This window comes from Pongo abelii, chromosome 4, assembly GCF_028885655.2.
Source record: "Pongo abelii isolate AG06213 chromosome 4, NHGRI_mPonAbe1-v2.0_pri, whole genome shotgun sequence".
Taxonomy (NCBI): Eukaryota; Metazoa; Chordata; class Mammalia; order Primates; family Hominidae; genus Pongo; species Pongo abelii.
Genome location: NC_071989.2, coordinates 151,084,046 through 151,107,650, shown reverse-complemented (window position 1 = coordinate 151,107,650; position 23,605 = coordinate 151,084,046). Strand labels below are relative to the sequence as shown.

Sequence of the window (23,605 nt, the reverse complement as noted above, 5' to 3'; positions counted from 1 at the left end):
TACCAGCCGAAGTTACCTTTAAAAAAAATACATATCAGCACCTTATCTCTGCAAGAATGGCCAAAGTCAAAAACTCAAAAAATAATAGACATTGGCGTGGATGCAGTGAACAGGGAACACTTTTACACTGCTGGTGGGAATGTAAATTAGTACAACCACTATGGAAAACAGTGTGGAGATTCCTTAAAGAACTCAAAGTAGAGCTACCATTTAATCCAGCAATCCCACTACTGGGTATCTACCCAGAGGAAAAGTAGTCATTATACAGAAAAGATACTTGCACACACATGTTTATGGCAGCACAATTTGCAATTGCAAAAATATGGAACCAGCCCAAATGCCCATCAATCAACTAGTGGATAAAGAAATTGTGGTATACACACACCATCAAATACTACTCAGCCATAAAAAGGAACAAAATAATGGCATTCACAGCAACCTGGATGGAATTGGAGACCATTATTCTAAGTGAAGTACCTCAGGAGTGGGAAACCAAACATCATATGTTCTTACTCATAAGTAGGAGCTAAGCTATAAGGATGCAAAGGCATAAGAATGATACAGTGGACTTTGGGGACTCAGGGGAAAGGGTGGGAGAGGGGTGAGGGATAAAAGACTACAAATTGGGTTCAGTGTATACTGCTCGGGTGATGGGTGCATCAAAATCTCACAAATCACCACTAAAGAACTGACTTATATAACCAGACATCACCGTTCCCCGAAAACCTATTGATATTAAAAAAAAAAAACCATATTGGTTGGGGCACGGTGGTTCATGCCTCTAATCCTAGCACTGTAGGAGGCCAAGGCAAGAGGATAGCTTGAGCCCAGGAGTTCAAGACCAACCTGTGCAACACGGCTAAACCCCATCTCTACAAAAACTACAAAAATTAGCAGCGCGTGGTAGCGCATGCTTCTAGTCCCAGCTACTCAGGAGGCCCGAGGTGGGAGAATGGCTTGAGCCTGGGAGGTTGAGGCTTCAGTGAGCCAAGATCACACCACTGCACTCCAGCCTGGGTGACAGAGTGAGGAAGTCTCAAAAAAAAAAGAAAAAGAAAAAAAGTATCAGATTATGTTACCACTCTGCTTCAAATCCTGTGGGCTTCCTAGTGGATTTAAAATAAAATCCTAACAAATTAAAGGTCATGGTCTGGCCTCCAGCGACTTCTCTGGCCTCATCTTGCACCACCACCTTGCTCATGACTCCAGAACAGGCCAAGCTCATTCCCACTGTGGGGGCTGATGCCTCCGCCTGGACATTCCTGCCCAGATATCTGCATGGCTGGTTTCCTAGCAGCGGAGTCTCCAGTCAGACATCACCTCCTTAAAGAGACCGCCCTCAACCACCCAACCAAATGTTAATTCTCCCACCCCATTCTCTCCTGGATTACTTTTTAAAACTTCTCTTTATAGCACTTTAGGCAAAATTGCCTTGTATGTTTATACACTTATCACCTGACTCCCCCTGCTAGGAAGTGAGCCTCTAGAGAGAGAGAACTTATTCACTAATGAACCTCAGGAACTAGAATGGTACCTGCCACATAGAAGAGATGTTTGAATAAATAAGTAAATAAATAAATGTATATTTCACTCTTACTACTCCCACCCCAGCACCTTCCTGCCTTGGGGGAGTTTGTGATTCAGAGCTAAAAGCAGAAGTTGTCTGAAGCCAGCTTGTCGTTCTCTTTCGTGAAGATCTTACCAAGCTAAGGAGCAGATGCTTGGGGCCCCGGGGATTGGAGCATGCGGGGCCTTACTGTGTTTGGTTGAGAAGAGGAGGAACAGGATTTCTTCAAGCAGTGGGAGATCTGCTGGTTGGTGAACGATGGGTCCTAGAGGTACCTCCTTGTAGGTCCCTGAGGTCATGTGGGATCTGGGGAGTTGCAAATGGAGGAGGAACAGAGAGCTTCAAGGTGGGCTAAGGAAGGCAGACACCAGGCATGGGAGCCAGGTATGAGAGTCCTGCACCCTGAGAGGCACAGGAGTTCAGGTTTCAGGTGCTCACCTGACAAGGTGAGCCTGGACAAGGCCCATGCACTAGTCCCCTGAGTCAACTATAGTGGAGCCCCCAGTGTCTGGGCAGCCTGGGAAACCTGGAGGGTAGAGGGTTTGGAATAATAACTGAGATGGAGTTTCCTGAAGCCTGATAGAACAGGGGCTGGGAGTTGGACTTCATATCATTTTTTAAAAGTAATGAAGTCATGGGACATTTCAGACACCTTTGAGCTTGGGAAAGAGTACACATCTGCTGCTCAATACCCAGCCCAGGAATACTACACTTATAGCAGCTTTCATTGATAAGAACTTAGAATGCCAGGCCTGGACTGGGCACTCCACAACTTACCTTAAATCTTAAAACAATGCTATGAGAGAGGTGCTATCTATCTATCTATCTATCTATCATCTATCAGAGTTGGCAGCTGAGGCCCAGAGATGCTTGATTACTAGATCTCCAGGTCCACACAGGGTGAGAGGCAGTAGTGGGGGGCTCCACTTTGGAGACCTTGGAGGCCAATCCCCTTGAGACCAGTACCTCTACTCTTCCCCACTCTGCCTGTAATGTTTGTGAAGAACTCCTGGTCAAAAGCCAATCCCCAGACTAGCTCTTTCTGCATCAGCTTTGTCCTGTAGCTGGAAACAAGCAAGGGCTGCCTGCCCGCAAAGAGAACAATCACAGCCGTCTGCTCTCCAGGTTGAGCACAATGTTCTGTCCCACAAAGCTTCAGGGTGAGAAAAGGGTGTATTGCTCCCCTCCAGTTTGGAACTGGGATCGTTTTCACCCTCAAGAGGTTCAAGACAAAAGCATGCAGGTAGGCTAAGCCAACTCTGATGTCCTCCCCTCTCCCCAGCACCTGCTGGAGGCAGCAAGGGGACACATACATTGCCTGATTTTATCCATTTCTTGGTCTACCCATTGCATGACATTAAGTGTTGTTTTCCTACCTCAAAGACACAAAGATCTCTTCCTAGAGTACTAACAGGTAACACGGCCAAATACCACACAGAAAAAAATGTGTAATCAACTGCTCCCTCCTGGTGGGGAAGAGCAGCCTATTTTGCAGTAGATCGCTTGCCTTCCCATCTGCTCTTCCCCTTGTAAGCACCCCCTGGTGCATTCCTCCTACCCAGGGTTATTCCTGGGATTGAGGAAAGGACCAGGAAAATGAGTTCATATGGGAGGATTTGCAATTTCATCATCTCATTCTTGAGAAGTGAGGGCAGGATTGGGAGGGGGGTAAGGAACAGCATTTAAAAATAGGAGTCTAGAGAAGATTGTGTTCTAGATAAAGGAAGGACTCCGAGGGTGGAAGTTGAGGCTACAAAGACAGGGCAGGAACACAGCTGTGATCCCCTCAAATTACAATGTAAGTCTCTTGCTTGGGACTTAACCCTGAGGAACCCATTTGGCTGTTGGGATCTTCAGTGTCTCAGATTTTTCAAGTCTGACCAGTAAATCTTAGATGAGGCTCACTAAAAGTGCGCTATATGCCCCACCCTCTCTCTGCCTGCCTCGCCACAATTCCATGCCCTATCAGTTTTCATTCCTGAGACCAGGCCCGTGCCCAGGGCCAGTGTGGGGCATGTAAGGGGAGGTCCAGAAGGGGTATTTGGCTGCACTTCCAGGACAGAGGGGGCCTCAGACTCAGACGATTGGTGACTCAGGATATTTGCACATTCTCACCAGGCTCAGTGAGCAGGCAAGTTGGAGTTCTCAGCAGTTGGGCACTTGCACACTGGAAGACCAAGAAAAGTCTGTTCAGATATCCTCCCCTAAGGAGCTGGGGAGGGGTGGGGTGTGTAGTTGACTGATAGCCACTCTGGACCTGCCACGTTGTTTATGCCCAGGCTCTTCTTCCTAGAGCTGCTCCCAGCCAATGACTAAACATGGTGGGGTTCTAGTGCAGGCCCCTCTAACCATGGCTTGAGCACTCTCCATTAGCTTGGCTGAAACTTTCTTAGAACTGCACCAGAGTCTGAAATTCTTCCTAATGAATCCTCTTCTCAGCCTCCTTAACCAGACACCAGTTCTGCAGAGCAGTCTGAAGGTTCTCCCTGTCTAATCTTGCTCCTTCTCCTTTCTGCAGATAAATCTCTTGCACATCATCACCCTTGGCATCTGTTTCTTAGAGGACCCCAACTAGCACAGGAATGGTTGGAGAAAACAGACAGAATAATAGGGCTTGGGAACTGCCTCACTCACTACTAGGGAGGCAAAGAGGACACCATCCTAAGTAGACTGTGGGACACAGAGAGTCCCTGGCACAAGGTGGCAGCCTAATTGCTGAAGCTGTGCTGGTGGTGGCCTGGGGACACATACTGGTGGAAGGGAACAGTCTTGCAGGTGGGACAAATCAGGCACTTGAAAGATATTCAGGGAGGCAGTGTCTACAGGGACAGAAGAGTTAGCTGTTTTTTGCTAAATTTTCTTGAAGCCCACCAGAGGGAGGTTTTTGTTTTTGTTTTGTTCTGTTTTGTTTTTTGAGACAGAGTCTCACTCTGTCGCCAAGCTGGAGTGCAGTGGCGCGATCTCTGCTGACTGCAAGCTCTGCCTCCTGGGTTCAAGCAATTCTCGTGCCTCAGCCTCCTGAGTAGGTGGGACTATAGGCATGTGCCACCATGCCCAGCTAATTTTTGTATTTTTAGTAGAGGTGGGGTTTCACCGTGTTGGCCAGCATGGTCTCAATCTCCTGACCTCATGATCTGCCTGCCTCGGCCTCCCAAAGTGCTGGGATTACAGGTGTGAGCCACCTCCACCGGCTGAAACTGAGGTTCTTTAACAAACAGTTATACAAACAGTTAAAGGCTAAGTGTGAAAACCAGAGGGCTTATTTGGAAGTTTGCCAAGAGGCCCTTATTTCCTGTAGTGGAAGGGCTAACAGAGCTGAGAAACAGCTGCAGGACTTGATTGTTAGAGGTGTAGAGTTCCAAAGGCATTCAAATGCTCAGCCTAGACTAGTCTGTTTTACTAAAGTCAAGATCCTAATTGGAAAACCTGGCCCCTCCCATATGGGGACATCTAAATGGATGCTCTGGGCTTCTTATTAGTAATATCCAAGGGGATGAACCGCCTCATCCACACCCCCATAAGGTGGTTCTGCACCTTAGAGATTGCAGAGGTAACCCAAGTTAGTATTTCCCCATGCTGACTGATGCTAAAGAGACCTCTCCCCTACAACGAACAGGTTCTCTGGTCCCTCAGGAACTGCCTTCACTTTCCAATACCTAGGATTACATTTCAGGATGTGCTGAGCCTGATAAGGGAGAGAAGAGACTATACAATGATTGATAAGAATGAGCTAGCATGAACCAAGAGGAGAAAGGGAAGGATCTCAAGGGTTAGATTTGAGAGTTCTTGATCAAGGAGTAATAACATAGGACTGAATAAGCAAGAATTCATTGACTTTGGGGCACTTTCTTGGGCCATAGGATTTAACACCTGGTTAAAGATCCCCAGAGTTGGGGGCAAACTTGCTGCTAGGTAGCTATGGTAGGCAGCCTCAAACATAATGGTCTCAATGACCTCACTTCCTCATATTCATGCCCTTGTTTAATCCCTTCCCACTGAATGTGGGCTGAACTTGTGGATTCATTTCTAATAACCAGAATACAGCCGAAGTGACAGGATGTCATTTCCATGATTACATTCGTTGAAATTTTAGGTGTATGCTCCCTTTCTCTTTAGCCTCTTTATTCAGCCCAGCCACCAAGTAAAGAAGTCCAGGCCACCTTTCTGGAGAAGCCACATGGAGAAGAGAGGTCCTGGAGGTTGGGAGGCCACATGCAGAACTGAGGCATCCCAGCTGACAACCAGCACCAACTGCCAGCCATGTGAGCGTGCCTTATTGGAAGTAGACCCTACAGCCCCAATCAGAGCTTCAGATGATGCCTTGACTGACACCTTGACTACAACCTCATGAGTCCCTGGGCCAGAACCATCCAGCTAAACCACTCCCAATCTGACCCACAGAAACTCTGAGATAATGTATGTTTATTGTTTTAAGCCACTAAGTTATGGAAAACAATAACTTAGCACAGCAATCAACAACAAATTCAATAGCTCCTAGAAGCTCAGAGAAAGTAATGGTCCATGCTGAACAACATAGAAATGCCTGATTTGCCCCTGAAAGATAGTAGAGAAAGAAATAAAGAAGGTGAAGGAAGTGAGAAAGCTGGAATGGATACATTATGTGAGGCCAGAGGATCATGTTCTATGAGAGGCCTCAGAGCACACACCATCAACCAAGGCTATCAGGGGTACCATCACCATGAAGAAGTCCAGTGGTAGTTCTCCTCTCCAGGCCAGAGAGGTGGTCACAGGGCTGGGCTGGTTAGTATCCACAGGGATGTCTCCTCATTCTCAAGTAACAGAGGCCAGGTACATTAAGCATCAGAAGCCACCTCTGGTAGCTTTTACCATAATGACTGGCAAGTTTGAAGGGGCAGCTAAAAGAGCTTCATGGAGTTGTGGCAGTGACTGGTAGAGCGTGGCACTCCTAGGAGCAAGATAGATGGGCAGGCTACAAGGTGATGTTTAACCTTTATAATTCCCCCAATCCCCAAAAAAACCAAGAGTGAAGGAGCAGGAGACTGAGAGAAATTACCCCAATAAGAAGTCATGGGGCCCGGCGCGGTGGCTCACGCCTGTAATCCCAGCACTTTGGGAGACCGAGGTGGACGGATCACCTGAGGTCAGGAGTTCAAGACTGGCCTGGCCAACATGGCTAAATCCTATCTCTACTAAAAATATAAAAAATTAGCCGGGCATGGTGGCATGCACCCATAATCCCAGCTACTCGGGAGGCTGAGGCAGGAGAATCACTTGAACCCAGGAGGCGGAGGTTGCAGTGAGCCAAGATCCTGCGACTGCACTCCAGCCTGGGCGACAGAGCAACACTCTATCTCAATAAATAAATAAATAAATCTGGACTCTTACTCAGTTCCTGAACCAGTGTCAGTTTTCAGATCCAGAACCAGTTGACTGAAGGGGTGAATAAGTCCTTAAAAGAAAGGATCTGGAAAGGCTATGGGAGGTATATACTAGAATATTTACTTAGGTTATTGTACACTAAGAAAAGGGGATACCCAGATATTTAAAACACTTCTAGATAGATCTGAAGTGACGTTGATGCCCAGAGACCCAAAGGATGAGCACAGTCCCCCTGTTAAAGAGGGGGCTTACAAATATTAGGATATGAATGTACTCATGGCTAAAATCTAGTTGATGAAAGGTCTCCTGGATCTGTTAAACCATGATATGATCATTTCCCCAGTCCCTGGGTGTGAAACTGGGATTGATAAGCTTAGCAGTTGGTATGGCATCCACATTGGCTCCTCAGCCTGTAAGGTAAGAATGATGGTAGTAGAGACGGTCAAATGGAATCCTCTGAAGCTACCTGCTCCTTCCTGGCTAAGAGAGTAAATAAAAAACACTATGTCGTAGAAGGATGGAGACAATTAGCATCACCATTAAAAACCTAAGGGATGCATTGCTGATGGTCCCTCTCATATCTTTATTTAATTTGCCAGTCAGGACCCTGCAGGGAACAGATGGATCCTGGAGAATGACTGCAGACTACTGCAAGCTCAACCAAGTCATAGCCCTTATCATAGCTGCTGTGCTAGAGGTGGGATTTCTGCTAGAGGGGATTAATAAACCCTAAAGTACATATAAGATATGTGGCCATTGATTCAGTAAATGTGTTATTTTCTATTCTGATTAGAAAAGAGGATCCGAAACAATTCACTTTATCATGAAACTGGCAACATTTATTTATAATTTTGCCTCTGCGCTCTCTTAACTGTCTGCCCTCTGTCATGATACAGTCCTAAAGACCTGAACTAACCGGACACCCCACAGAACATCACACCAATGCATTACGCTGATTGATGGTGTCATGCTGTTCCAACAGGATGAGCAAGAGGTGGCTAAACACTGGAAGCCTAGGTGAGACAAGTGTACCCTCAGCATGCGAGATGGATGCTGTGAAGATTCAGGGACCTGCCACTTTAGTGAAGTTTGTAGGGGTCCAGTGTTCAGGGGCTTAACGGAATATCCCCTCTAAGATAAAAGAAACATTGCTGTAAGCCCCAGTGAAAGACTCATGTTGAAGTCCCGGGATTCCAGAGCAAGGCCATGCCACCCACAGCAGACAAGTATCTGCCACTGGAGAAACAACCCATAATGTGTTCCTGGGCCCTAGCAGAGATAGATCACTTGGCCATCGGGTACAAAGTGATCGTGTATCTGAAACTGCCTATTATGAGCTGGTTTTGTTGGATCAAGTCATAAGCTGGGTGAGCCCAGCAGCACCACATTGTAAGATGGAAATGATACATTTATAATCAAGCTGCATGAACAGTAGTCCAGACCCCAGGTAACCTGTCACAGTTGCACAAGTGTTTCTCCCCCAAATGGTACCTATGCCATGTTGGGAGTTCTTTTTATTACCCAACTTTTAAGTTCAAGGGTACTTGTGCAGGATGTTCAGGTTTGTTACACAGGTAAATGTGTGCCATGGGCTGGAGTAGGAGAAAGAAGCCCTAGCTTGATTTATGAATGGCTTGGGTTGTTAGACAGGTGAAACGCAAAAGGGTATGGCAGCTGCACTCCAGCTACATTCAGGAGTCGTCTTGAAACACAGTGGATGGAGATGGAAAATCTTCCCAATGGATGGAGCAGAAAGCGGTGCATGTGCTCACCTACTTTGTGTGATTTGAGGTGAGATTATAGAGATTTATGGGCAGAGGCCAATGGCCTGCTTATCAGATTAGGGGTCTGGGAGACAAGGAGGTCTGGGGCAGACATATATGGGAATGGGTACAATGTGAGGATTTTTGTATCACATTTTAATGCCTGCCAGAAAGCATCCACCATGGAAGAGGTACTCAACAACCAAGTAGACAAGTAATTCAGCAGGCTGATGTCATGTGCATGGTGGGCACAGGCATGGAGTGGCCTTGGTAGCAGAGAGGGTGCCCATACATGTATGGGCCAAACAACGTGGATCCCCACCTACCGTGGCTGATCTAGCTACTGCTACCTTTGAATGTTCAACTTGGAAACAACATAGACCAGCCCTGAGATCCATGGCATAGGTACCAGTTGGGGGAGAAACACTTGTGCAACTGTGACAGGTGACCTGGGGTCTGGACTACCTATTCATGTGGCTTGATTCCAAATGTATCATTTCCATCTTACAATGTGGTGCTGCTGGGCTCACCCAGCTTATGACTTGATCCAACAAAACCAGCTCCCTTCACAGGGATCCCTTCACAGCAAAAGAAGTGAAGATGTGGGCCCATTAACATGGGATCCACTGGTCATATCACCCAGAAGCACACCATCTAGATGCAGTGGGCCTTGCAGTGTGTGGAAATCGCTTTCTACAGGCAGCTGAAGGATGGGTGCTATGCATCAGGATCTGTCATAGGCATTAAATCAGAGATCTCAATGTCACTGTGTCCCCAGTAGGATGAATACATTGATCAGGAAACCAAGGAATGGAAGCAGGAGTGTCCCCACTTACCACTACTCCTAATGACCCATTGAGAGACTTGGTATTTCCTGTCCCCGCAAATCTAGGCTCTGCAGGGTTGGAGGTCATGGTTCTCAGAGAGGATGCACTCTTGCCAGATGGCACAGCAAGGGTCCCACTGAACTACAAGCTATGGCTGCTGCCAGGGAACTTTGGACTCTGTGTGTCTAGGAGACAGTAGAAAAGGAGTTGCCATCTTGGCAGAGGTAATTGATCCTGATCAGCAAAAGCATATAGGGCTGCCTGTACACAATGGAAGTATGAGGGCATGCATGTGGAACCCAGGTGACATGTAGATAGGTACAGCAACCCCAGTTGAGAAGGCTGAGACTCAGGCCCCTCAAGAATGAGGGTTTACGTCACATCACCAGGTAAGCCATAAAGACCTGCAGGGGTGATAACAGGGTGAAGGGAATTTTAAATGGCTAGCAAGAGGGAGGCTAGCAGCGCTGAGAAGCTGCATCTACTGAAGCTATAGAAGCTGTAGTCAGTTTTCATCTCCTTCTAATTTCCCCACCAGGAAGAGAAACTCATGAAAACCCCAGAGGAACTGCTTCCTGAGTTTATATGGAGAAGCAGGTCTGTGAGGACTAGAGATGGACTGTAGAAGCCATAGGAATGCAGCACTCAGGTCTTGCTTCAAGAAAGAACCTGCTGGAAGGATTACAGTTAGCAGACGATCTCCAGATTCAGTATCTTTGAGATCGACCTCAGTGTTCATGCTAGGGCAGCATTCTCCCCAAGCTGTTCCCAGCCAATGATAGTTTGGCAGAAGTACTGGAGCCAAGCAATTTCTGGCCAGCATGGACAACTTTGTGGGCAAGCTTTGTGCTGGGGCCTCAGTTGGGCTTGACAAGATGTTCTCAGAACTGCTCTACAGCCTGAAGCTCTTCCTACCCAGCCCTCCTTTCTTCTCCCTCTCCTTTTGGAGACATCAAAGCTACAATGCAGTCTGAAGGCTCTTCCTGACCACTGCTGCTCCCTTTCCCCCTTATCTTTCAAGGCCAGGAAATCCAATAAATCTCTGGTGGTTTCAATGCCATCTTGGGGCCTGAATTGACATGCTAGCACTCCTCATCAGAACGGGCAAAGCCCTTGGAACCTGCATGGCCTTGAAGGTGAGAATTGAAAGAGAAGGTTGGAATTGCAATTCCTAAAAAACAAACATGAGTTTTAAATTTTCTGTTGCTACTCTGGAAAGGAATGGGCACTCCAAAACTCAGAGAAAAGAGGAAGTGAGAGTGGAGTCCTCAGTCCTCTTAGTTGGTTTCTTTTCATGTCTTGGATCTCTGGATGGTGGGCATTCTTGGATTCAGTCCTTGAACACTTCTATTCCTTTTTTTTTTTTCTTTTCTTTTTTTTTTTTTTTTTTTTGAGACAGAGTCTTGCTCTGTTGCCCAGGCTGGAGTACAGTGGTATGATCTTGGCTCACTGCAACCTCCACCTCCTTGTTTCAAGCGATTCTCCTGCCTCAGCCTCCCAAGTAGCTGGGACTACAGGCATCCACCACCACATCCGGCTAATTTTTGTATTTTTAGTAGAGGTGCGGTTTCACCATGTTGGCCAGGCTGGTCTCAAACTCCTGACCTCAAATGATCCACCCACCTCAGCCTCCCAAAGGTTGAGATTACAGACGTGAGCCACTGCTCCTGGCCCACTTCTATTCCTTATTAAGCTAACTTTCTAGTGGATCTTGTGGAGTCTTGTGGCTTAAAATAACATTTATATGCTGATGACTCTCAAATTTGTATGTCGGGTCATCAAAATGAAAAATTCTTATGCTTCCAAGGACAATTAAGAAACGGAAAAGAAAATCCACAGAATAGGACAAAATATTTGTGAGTCATTTATCAGACAGGGACTTATACCCAGAGTATATAAAGAACTTCTCAGTTCAACAATAAAAAGATAAGCAGCCCAGTGAAAAAAATAGGCAACAAATTTGAATAGACATTTTTTCCAAAGCAGATATAAAAGTGGCCGATAAGCACATGAAAAATATTCAATATCATTAGTCATCAGAGAAATGCAAATCAAAATCACAATGATATACCACTTCACCCTCACTAGGATGGCTATAATAAAAAAAGACAGACAATAACAAGGATTGCTGAATATCTGGAGAAATTGGAAGTTTCATACATTCCTGGTGAGAATGTAAAATGTACAGCTGTTTTAGAAAACAGTTTGGCAGTTCCTGAAAATGTTAAAAATAAAGTTATCCTATGACTCAGCATTCCGCTTCTAAGTATACCCAAGAGAACTGAAAACACATGTTCACACAAAAACTTATACATGAATGTGCATAGCAACATTATTCATAACAGCCCAAAGTGGAAACAACCCAAATGCCCATTGACTGATGAATGGACAAACTAAACATGGCTAATCTATACAATAGAATATTATTCAGCGATAAAAAGGAATGAAGTACTGATACTCATAAGTGTACCTTGAAAACATTATGCACAGTGAAAGAAGCCAGAAACAAAAGGCCACATATTTTATGATTCCATTTTTATAAAATGTTCATAATAGGCAAATCAGTAGGGGAGAAAGCAATTTCATGGTCTCAAGGGCTTAAGGGGAGAGAGGACTGGGGAATGACTAATGGGTATGGGATTCCTTTTTGGGGGTGATGAAATGTTCTGAAATTAGATAGTGGTGATTGTTGCACCATCCATCCTGTGACTATACTGAAACCTACCACTCTGTACATTTTAGAAAGAAAACTTTATGGTATGTGAATTATTTCTCAACAAAATTTCTATATTAAAAAAAGAAACGATAGGAATGAGAAAAAAATAAGGATGTCAGCCAACCCTGACCTCTCTCCTAAACTGAATGTTGGTTATCTCCTCCTGGCTATTTGGTATTTCCACCTGGATGCCTAACAGGTACGTCAAACTTAGCAAGGAGTTCCCAACCTGAACTCCTTGATCTCAGCATCCCCTCCAAATTTGCTCCTCTCATAGTTTTCCCATCTCAATAAATGTCAACTCCATGCTTCCAGTTGCTTATGACAAAAAAAAAAAAAAAAAAACTGGAGCCATCCTTGTCTCCCCTCCTTCTTCACACTCTATATCCACTCTATCAGTGAATCCTATCCCACCTGTAAGATATTTGCAGAATCTGACCACTTCTCACACTTTCACACCTATCACTCTGGTCCAAGCTACCATCATCTCTTGCCTGGATCACGGCATTAGTCTCGTAACTGGTCTCCCTGACTCTGTCATTGCCCTGTTACAGGTCGAACTGTGTCCCCTCCAATTCATGTGTTGAAGCTTTAACCCTCAGTAGCTCAGAATGGGACTGTATTGGGGGATAAGGGCTTTGAAGATGTGATTAAGTTAAAATGAGTCATTAGGGTGGGTCCTAATCCAATCTGACTGATGTCCTCATAAGAGGTGGAAATTTGGACACCCAGACACCAGGGATGTGTGCACACAGAGAGACCCTGTGAGGACATAGTGAGAAGATGGCGGCAGCCAGCCAAGGAAAGAGACTTCAGCAGAAAGTAACCTGCCAACCTCTTGATCTTACTTGAACGTCTGGCCTCCACAACTGTAAGAAAATAACTTTGTTGTTGAAGCCACTCAGCCAGTGGCATTTTATTATGGCAGCCCCAGCAAACTAATGCCCCGCCCCTGCTGACACCCTGTTTTCTACACAGTGGCCAGAGTGGTCTCTTGAAATCATATTGCCTCCCTGCCCTAAGGCCATGGCCTGGAGAGTTGCATTCTCCTCCTGACCTCATCTTCTCCCCAGGGCCGCCATGTTGCACAAATCCCCAGGGTGCTGTGAACTTCCTACCCCTTCCGGGCCTCCCCTTTTACTGTGCTTGGGCCACGCTGTCTTTTGGGAGTTCCACAGACACCCATGACTCTCACGCTCTGTGGCTTTTGCACACACTATCCTCTGCCTGACACTCTTCTCCCACACATCAGTGCAGCTCCCCGCCTCCATCTTTAGGTTGCTGCCCAAATGCCAGTCCCTGGGGGGCTTCCATAGTGCCCCTGTCTAAACTGGCCACACCTCTTCCCAGTCACTTTCCATCCTTGGGCATGCTGTGGTCATTTTCATTTAGCACTTAGCACTGCCTGACATATGATTATCATGTATGGCATTGTTTACTTGCATGTTGTTTCCTTCTCCCACTTGGAGAGTCAGCTACACGGAGACAGGGGCTTCATTTTGACTGTGGCTGTATCCTCCGTGCCTCGGACAGTGCCTGGCACATAGTAGAAGCTCAAAAAATGATAGATTTAAAAAATAATAAAGGAAAGGGTAAAGGAATTGATGTCATTTGGGTTATCTTTAAGCCTGACCACTTCTTCCTTGCTAAAAAGCTTAGAACCAGCTGAGTGTGGTGGCTCACACCTGTAATCCTAGCACTTTGGGAGGCTGAGGCACGCAGATCACCTGAGGTCAAGAGTTCGAGGCCAGCCTGGACAACATGGCGAAACTCTGTCTCTATTAAAAATACAAAAACTAGCTGGGCGTGGTGCCACATGCCTGTAGTCTCAGCTACATGGGAGGCTGAGGCAGGAGAATCACTTGAACCCAGGAGGCAGAAGTTGCAGTGAGCTGAGATCACGTCACTGCACTCTAGGCTGGATGACAGAGCGAGACTCTGTCTCAAAACAAACAAACAAACAAAAAACACAAATCTGTGTGCTGTCTTTAGTAAGTGTGCCAGGAGTTCATGCATCAACCTCTACCTAATTTCATTGGTTCCCCTTCCTTTATTTCTCTTTGTTGTTATTCCTGTTTTTGAGATATACTGTATGCAATTTTAAAGCTGTCTTTGGAGACAGGGTCTCACTCTGTCACCAAGGCTGGAGTGCAGTGGCATGACCACAGCTCACTACAGCCTTGACCTCCTGGGCTCAAGCGAGCCTTCCACCCCACCTCAGCTTCTCAGGTAGCTGAGTCTATAGGCACGTGCCACCACGCCTGGCTAATTTTTTTGCTTTTTATAGAGGCGAGGTTTTGCCATGTTGTCCAGGCTGGTCTCGAACTCCTAGGCTCAAGCAATCCACCCATCTCAGCCTCCCAAAGTGCTGGGATCACAGGCGTGCGCCCTCCGGCCTAAAGCTGTCTTAAATTTTGACATGATATGGAATATAATAAAATAAATTTTAAAACAATTTTTTTTAAATGTCTCCAGTGTCTGGCCTTCTGGAATGGCTGTTTGATTTCTGGCCACCATGGAGTAGGAGAAAGACACTTTGCATGTTCCTGGCTCACAATGCTGAGTGGACATGGGTTATTCTCATCTCAAGAGTTCCTGGGAGAATTCTTCTGAAGATGTAGAAATTCTCCCAGGGGCCGAGTATGGTGGCTTTTGCTTGTAATCCCAGCTGCTTAGGGGACTGAGGTGAGAGGATTGCTTGAACCCAGGAATTCAAGGCTACAGTAAGCGATGCCTGAGCCACTGCACTGCACTCCAGTCCAGGTGACAGAGAAAGACCCTATCTTTAAAAAAAAAAGAAAAGAAAAAAAAATTCTCCCAGGGATCATCAGCTGCAGAGGAAGAAAAGAAGAAAAGATACCCTCTTGAGGGCCTTATGGTCAAAGAATACTGAAAAACAGTGCCTTGTGGGAGGAAAGTGCATCTTCTTACCCTGTGAGATGTTGTTGGGCCGAAGTTGAAAGGAGAGCTTTAAAACTTGCCTGCCCTAAAGGGCACAGAGGCAGCTTCTGGGTTAACCGCCTGGGTGCCAGCAAACTCAGGAACAGAGTCGCATTGTCTGGCCAGCTGGGTTCCTGGAGAATGCCTCTGTACTGGCTCCCCACAGGGAAGGAAGGCTCCTGGGGACTGGCAGCAAAGCCTGTCCTGAAACACTTCCCAGATCTGCAGACTGTGCCTCTCCTCTCCCTTGGAGGTCAGATCCTGCCTCTGACCTTTGGGATCCAAGTTTCCAAACTCTCTGCTCACACAGTCCCTGCCCCAAGACTGCCCAGAAGAATACAAAAGCCAGCCAGGCACAGTGGCTCACGCCTGTAATCCCAGCACTTTGGGAGGCCAAGGCAGGCGGATCACTTGAGGCCAGGAGTTCGAGACCAGCCTGGCCAACATGGCAAAACCCTGTCTCTACTAAAAATACAAAAATTAGCTGGGCATAGTGGTGCATACCTGTAGTCATAGCTACTTGGGAGGCTGAGGCTGGAGGATCGCTTGAACCTGGGAGGCAGAGGTTGCAGTGAGCTGAGATGGCACCACTGCACTCCAGCCTGTGTGACAGAGCAAGACTCTGTCTCAAAAAAAAAAAAAAAAGTACAAAAGCCAAGCAAACCTACAAGCAGTGGCAGAAGCTTCTCCAAGGAGGTTGCTAACTCCAACTAGCCCGTTCGCCAAAGAACTGTGCAGCGTCTTCACACACTCTGTTTCAACTCTCAAAGCTGGGTTATAGTCAAGGTGAGGATCCCTGGTGTTTTTCCATCACAATTTCTTGGCCTCAGACTCCACATGGCTTCAGATTACATCACTTTTCTACTTTCTTTGCCTCTTTTGTGTTATGTTGGCCAACAACACTTCTCTCCGCTGCTGAGGACAGTCTAGTTGAGTCAGAGAAAAAAAATCTAGGATCTGCAGACAGAAATTCAAGCATAATTGTTCTGGAGTAGTAGTCAAATACAGTGCGTCAGAATCACGTACGGCAGCAGCTCTAAAACTTGACTGTGTTCAAGAGCCACTGAGGGACCTGTGGTAAAAGTCACCTGTTAAAAAGGAAGCCGGTGGCCAGGTGCAGTGGCTCACGCCTGTAATCTCAACATTTTGGGAGGCCAAGGCGGGTGGATCACGAGGTCAGGAGTTCGAGACCAGCCTGGCCAATGTGGTGAAACCCCGTTTCTACTAAAAATACAAAAAAATTAGCCAGGCGTGGTGGCAGGCACCTGAAATCCCAGCTACTCTGGAGGCTGAGGTAGGAGAATCGCTTGAACCTGAAGGCAGAGGTTGTGGTGAGCCAAGAACATGCCATTGCACTCCAGCCTGGGTGACAATAGTGAAACTCCATCCATCCGCACCCTAGACAGAGCTGTCTATATAGTGGGTCTGGGGTATGGCCAAGGGACCTGCATTTTTAACAAGTGCCTCAGGGGATTGGAGGCAGCCGGTCAGGGGACCACCCCGTGAACTGGTTAATAATGCAGGTGTTTGGGGCTGGCCACACACCTACTGATTCAGAATTGGCAGCCCTGTGTGTGTCATACTCCCCCAGAAAAACCCAGCACACAGCTGAGTTTGGGACCCACTGCTACAGAAATCTCATTCCAGAAAAAATAAGCCAGGCTTACACTTTTAAGGTCCCCTTTCTCTCTGGCCACTTATAACTGCCTGAAAATCAAGGCACATTGTTGCTGGCACAGAAACTGCAGGAAAACTTGCACGTGCCCCAGCAGCTGAGATCCTTAAACAAAAAGGACTACAGAAATGACAAGCATGATAGTAAGAACTGTACGCAGCTTTTCTTTCTTTTCCTGAGTGTGGTAGGAATCTCCAAGGTGAATGTGGCCTCCTGGAGCTACCCACCTGGCTGGAAGACTGTCCCGCTCTGTGCTATTTGGGATTAAGCAAGGCAGCCGCAACCGTATCTGCCCGTCATCCAGGAGCTGGCGTGGCTGGCATGAGTCCTGAGTGGCTGCATATCACCACCAGATGGACTCCTCCATGACAGGTGCCAGGTTGCTGCAGCTGCCGGGGAGTGTCCCATCAGCAGGACTGTCTGCACCTGGACAGAATGATGTAACCTACAGGAACGCAAGATTCACAGGCATGCAGACAAGCCTCAGAAAATTATCAGCCTCAGCTCGGAGTTACGGCTGATTCAGCTGCAGTCTCTGTGGTCAGACTTGCCTGTTGAGGCAGGCTGCTTCTCCAGTGGACTGGATGACGACGTCACTTGGAGCTTATGTTAAAGCTGAAGTCTCCCTCAAACTAATGTAAACCTTATTTCCCAGTCCTCATAAGACAAGTGGAAATCATGGGCCAGGCTTAAGCTTAGCTGATGATCTGATCTCCCAACTGCATTGGGTGCCGCTGGGGTCACCTAAGCCATTGCTCCCTTTCACTCCTTCAATAAACATTTACTAAGTGTCAGAAATGATAGTAATTGCAAACACTGTCTGAATGATTGCTGGGGTCAGGCATCGTGCTAGACTTGGCACCAGCATCTTCTTATTCAGTACTCACTAAGCTGAATAAGTTCGAGTTCATTTCACAGGTGAGGAAACCCGGCTTCCCAGAGGCAAAGCAGCCTGCCTAAGGCCCCACAACTAATGATGGGTAGAGCCTCTCATCAATCTACTTGAACAACAAGCCTTACCCTCTCTGTGGGGTCTTCCCCATGGCCTGACACTGAGCGTGTAGACACTGAATCAACACACACAATGCAGGTCATGATTCCCCAGCCCCTCTGACTGGTCCCTTCCTCCTATCCATCAGCTGTCTCAGGTAGGCTCAACCCTACCATCCCAGGCTCCTTCCTCCTGCCTTGTCGCCACTCTGCTGACCTTCCCTGCACCCCTCTGACTTCTAATGCCTGGCCTCTTGAACCTGGTGTTCCTCAGAGTTCTTTGAGACTTAGCACTCAGGACGTTTCTCCCAGGAAGTTTTCCCTGACCCACCCTCCTCCACATTTGTGACTCCATTATGTGATCGCAGTGCATACCAAAGATGCCTTTGTCTCAGCATAACATCCCATATTAGGTTGAAATTTTTGGTTTCTATCTGTCAGTATCCTTTATTAAAATGGAGTCTCATGAAATTGGACAGCTGGCACCAGCACGAGGCATGGCGCACGGCGGGTCCTCAATGGATGCTTGCTAGACTGAGCACAGCTGACTCACAGGTCTCAGGCACCAGGGCACAGGCAATAAAGACAGCGAACCTAATATTTTAACACAAGAAGGAAAATACAACCTCACAAATGTCACTCATACTTGGAAGAGGGAAAAACACAACTGAAATGTGGTCACCAAAGAATATAGGGAAGGATATAACACACAGGCTGAACTCATGATCCTGTAGTCTGACCACCTGGCCTTGAGTCTTGGCTCCCCAACTTAAAACTAGTGAGATTTGGAGCAAGTTGTTTTCCCTCTCTGTACCTCAGTTCTCTCATCTATAGAGTCGGAGTAGATAATCTTACACAGTTGTGTGAGGATGAGATAATTCGTGTGCAGTGTTGAAAACAGTACATTGTTCATGCTTGGATGTTATATTTTTTGTTCATAATAAATGGATTTGCTAGAAAGGGGTGAGCGAGGAAACTAAAAAGAAACAATGGTCATAATATTTTAGATTGAGAGTATGGTACAAACCCTCAGGTCCAATTTTTAAAAATGCAGGTCAGAAGTTACCACCCAAAGGTGTACAGATTTTTTAAATTTTTCAATGAGCTGCCTATTTAAAAATGAAGAAACTTTACATTATGAGAAAGAAGTCCAGAGATCCGATTTCTGTCGAAAAACTGGATGACTTGGCAACTCTGAGTTTCTACTTGCCCCTGGTAATAATTGTCGGGATTTGTGTATCACTGCCCACTTCAGGGTGGACACATGCTCTCCAGCTCACGTGACCCCTCCAGGCCCTCTAGCTTCTTACCTGGCCTGCTTCATGCTATAGGCATTTGAGTTTGTGAACTCAGGAAGAGAAGGTGTCTTCACAATAACAATATACACAGTTTTCCTCTGCTCAGAACCTATCATACCTCTTTGGTACATCTATCATAAAACTCATACTTTAACTGCTCCCTCCTCCATCTGGGAGCCCATCTTGCCTCACTTCCTATGACTCCCCATCCATCCTCCCTCTCCACCAGGCTGCCCCCGGCCCCCCTCCACCCCAGCTCCTCCCTGCTATGGGGCTGGCATGGCCTCTCCGTCCCCTCTGCTTTCCCAAGTCCCCCTGCCCTGTGAAGGTTTAGCTCGTGTCCAGACACCCTAATGAGCTTCTTCCCCACTCCCTAGCCCACGGGTGGTCTCCCTTTTCCAGGCTTACACTGCCCTTCCAACAAGGGTAACTACTATTACAGTATGGCTGTGTCTTCTTAGTCTTTACTCTGAAAAGAAGCCTGTTCTTACCTATGCAGTTTCTCTCCTTTTCCCCTGCTCCCTGGGACTTCTGTCCTTGCTGGGCCTGTTCCTGAAATTTTGTGATTTACAACAAAACCAGAACGGGATGGGGAGAGATTGGAAAAGAGGTATGGGAGGTAAGGGGAAAAGGAAGTGAAAACAAGGGCAAACTGAGGGTGTGCTGTTGAGAGTGAAAAAGAAGGCAGGGGGCCCTGCAACAGCAGCTGGGTGGGAAGGAATGGGAGATGAAGCCGGGGAGGGGACTTGTGCAGCATTGCATGGCTCCCAGCTTCCTTGTATTTACCCATGCTGTCAGAACCACGTCGTGTGCCCCCTTTGGTCTGTTTCTAGGCGGCAACCCTGCATTTTACGGAGGACTGGAAGCTCTGTGAGGGCTGACAAATTATTGTTATTTAGTGCCCTTTACATCCCTCAGAGCCTTCGGCCCAGGGCTGAGCCCAGGGACTGCACATGTTCATGCAGAATGACTGACCTCAGTATCCCCAGGTGTCCTCAGGCAAATGACCTGAAGAAGACATTGAGCATCAAGAATGTAGGCTCTTTGATTTCACCTCCTGGCAGAAGTGTGATGAGATCAGATACCGCCATAGTTTTGCATCCCAGAGAATAACTAGGAAGATGCTCTGGAGGAGAGAATAGCAGTTCTCGAGTGAGAGCTCACATGGAAATCACCTGGGAGGGGAGGGGTCTTGTTAAACCGGAGATTGCTGGGCTCCACCCCCAGAGCTTCAGATTCAGCAGGTCTGGGCTAGGACCCCAGAATGTGCTTTTCTAACAACTTCCCAGTTGATGCGGATATGGTTGGTCGGGGAGCCACACTTCGAGCAACCCAGCTCTAGAGTTCAGGACTGAGGTCTGATCCAAAGCCACGTCATCCCACCACTCTACAGAAGGAAAGTGACATACCCTCCCTCTCTAGCAGGTGACTGTCCCCTCTTCATAATCCAGCACGTCACTCAACCCACTTCGGAGCTTTACGGAGACTATAGATGCTCGTGGCTGAGTGGAGGGTGTCCTCTTGTGGCCCAAATAGAAAATAACCTGAACTGCAGTGACCTCACTCTCAGCCTTAACAAAGTTTGCCAAACATTGAATTTTATCTGCCTGACAAAAGATCCATGGAAACAGGATGTTCACCATTCACCAGATCTGGTCCATTGTAGAGGAAGGGCCAAGGGTCCATTCAGCGTGAGATGGGTCAAATACTTGGCCCAAAAGGTGTCCAAGGACGGCAGAAATGATTTGTACTCATGACTTTGGGATTTTATAGGGTGGGAAGGTGTCTTAGCAGAATAGTCCAAACCCAGATACTCACAGAATTCTCTGTTAAAGGATACACCTTTGAAAACATGAGTTAGAAGTAAACAATTTCAAAGCCTTGGAAACACCATGTGACTAAGAAGAGATCTTAGAATGACTTTGAACCATGTTTGGATTTGTTCCCTGAACTTTCCTGAAATGAGAAAGCTGGCATCATGAACTGTGGGCTAGTGCAAGAACACTGGAGCAATTGCCACCAGCTCCGTCACCAACCAATCTGGTGCAAGCCAGCCCCTCCTCAGCATTTAGCAGCCGTCAAAATACTGTTCTGCAATTCACTGCCACCTACTACTCGGCCCGGAATGAGCAGGAGTTGGTAACTAGGACACAGCGGCAGTGGAGCGGCGCTTCTCAGAGTTTGGCTTGTATTAGAATCACCTGGAAGGCTTGTTAAAATGTAGATATAGGGGCTTCACCCCCAGAGATCTGACTCAGTAGGACTAGGGTAGGCCTGAGAATTTACTCTTCTAGTAAATTCTGGGTGACGCCAATGCAGCTGGCCAGGAGATGCCTCTTTGGATAACATTTGTAATTCTCCTTCTACCACACACTTGCTGAGCTTGATTATTAATCAGTCACATCTGTAAGTGATCAAGAGCCACTAATTCAGGATGTCTCAACCAGGGCCCGATTGATATTTTAACCTGGCAATTCTTTGTTGTGGGGGTAGTTTGTCCTGTACATTGTAGGATTTTAGCAGAATCCCTGGCCTCTATGTACTTGATGCCAGTAGCAGCCACTTCCCCCAGGTTTTGATAGTTAAATGTGTCTCAGACAACACCAGATGGCCCTGGGAGACAAAATTCTCCCATTTGAGAACCACCACTCTAAAAAGTGGGAATATTTTCCTCTTCCATTTGGCAGACTGTGAGGGTATTTTCAAGTATTATCTTGCCTAGGATACTGACATATAATAAACTCTCAGCTCTTTGGGTTTAAACAACAACAGAAAAAATAGACTACATATCCTGAGTGCTTAGTACGTGTGAGTTACTGTGCTAATGTTTTTTAGTATGTAATCAATATTTTAAAAATCTCTGATATATTTTACATTCTTGTTTTTGTAATTTGTGTGTATCTTACCTTTACAGCAGATCTTAATTTGCAGTAGCCTCCTCTCCAGTGCTCCAGAGACACGCAGCTGCCACACTGGGTCCTGCAGGGCTAGACTCTGAGCCCAGATTCTGCCTCTGCCCAAATGGCTTCCAGCCTTTAGATGTGGAACAACACGTGCCAATTTTACTTCAATGTCCTTCCAATCCTGTCCTTATTTCAGCTATTTTATCAGACTCACATACCTATTCATGTACTCTGCAATCAGTTCTTGGAATAGTTCCGCATAGTTTAAAATAAGGTCTGCAGTTTTATAAAATTTATCAAGCAGCAGAATACCTCATCTGGTGGCCAGACTGTGTTGACTATTATCATATTTTAGTTCTGATAGCTTTTCAAGGGGCTGTTTTCCAAAAAGTCTGTGTTTATGCATGCTAATCCTATCCAATGCTAATCACTGATGCACAAGTTCAATCACACTCTCCCACTTTTTGTTTTATCTCACAATATCTAGGAGTGTTCATCTCCATTCAGAGATTCTGCCTTTTCATTAGCCCTATGTGATGTTTCTCCCTGTCGTTCCTCATGTTATCCTTAGTAAGTGTTTCCGATCACTTAGGGAACCAATTATTCCCTAGAAAATTTGCAGTAAACCCTTTAGTCTTACCACATTTGTTCATTCAAATTTTACAGGCATGAAAATCAAGATAGACTTAATTACTAAGGTCAACCTTTAAGTATTATGCCAATAAAAAGTAGTCATGAGTTAACCCTTATGAAATGCTTCCTGTGAGCCATGCCCTGTGCTCAGCTCTTGACATGCATTATTTATTTATCCTAATAGGCCTATGAGGTAGGTGCTGGGGTGATCGTCATGTTAGAGGCAGGGTAAGAAGGCGCAGAGAACTTAAGTAACTTGCTCAAAGTCACCCAGCTAGCAACTGGCAGAGCTGGGGTTCATAGCAAGCTGTGGATGATGATACAGTTGGTCCCCTAACCTCTATATTCCATTGGCAGGAAAGATGATTTACAAACGTTCTTGTTAGGCCTTCTCTTGATGAGGAAGTGTTTATATATATATTTTATATATATATATATCCTGGTATTCTAGGAACTGTGTCTGAAGCAAGGTGCCAGAACTTCTCAGGATGCAGGGCTTTTGACTTGAACAGGGGGCTGAGTTCCCATCAGAAGCTTGAACCAAGATGTCACATCAGAAACCCTCAGAATCCAGTGCCAGGAAAGCAACGGGTTCAAGAGTGAATGGAGTGGGGATGTGGAAGTGGCAAGATGATTCCTTCAAGAAGACAGGCTACAGGCTACAGCAGGAGAGAGAGAGGAAGGATGGGAACTGAAGGGAGGCAGGGCTTAAGGGAGGGTTGTGCTTTCTCTGTGTTAATTTGTTTTGTTAACTACTTGAGCATATTGCAATGCTGATGGGGGAAAAACTAAGAGCTGAAGGCACAGGAAAGCATAGGGGGGAGGATAGAAGCTGAATCAGCAAGGACCCCGAAGAGTCCGCTCACGAAGATATTTGAAGCTCATGTCGGGAGACATGTTCGCCGGGTCTGACACCAAAGCCTGCTCATGTC

The 23,605-nt window shown here is 46.5% G+C and overlaps 1 long non-coding RNA gene across 1 annotated transcript in view; it reads left to right on the top strand.

Annotated features, from left to right (window-relative positions):
• LOC129059557 (uncharacterized) overlaps positions 1–10,579 on the top strand; it is a 35,574-nt gene extending 24,995 nt beyond the window's left edge. The window contains exons 3-5 of the long non-coding RNA XR_008525525.2: positions 5,684–5,983; positions 7,825–7,945; positions 10,057–10,579. This is a non-coding gene — a long non-coding RNA (uncharacterized LOC129059557). The remainder of the gene's footprint in view (positions 1–5,683; positions 5,984–7,824; positions 7,946–10,056) is intronic.
• Positions 10,580–23,605: the final 13,026 nt, after the last annotated feature.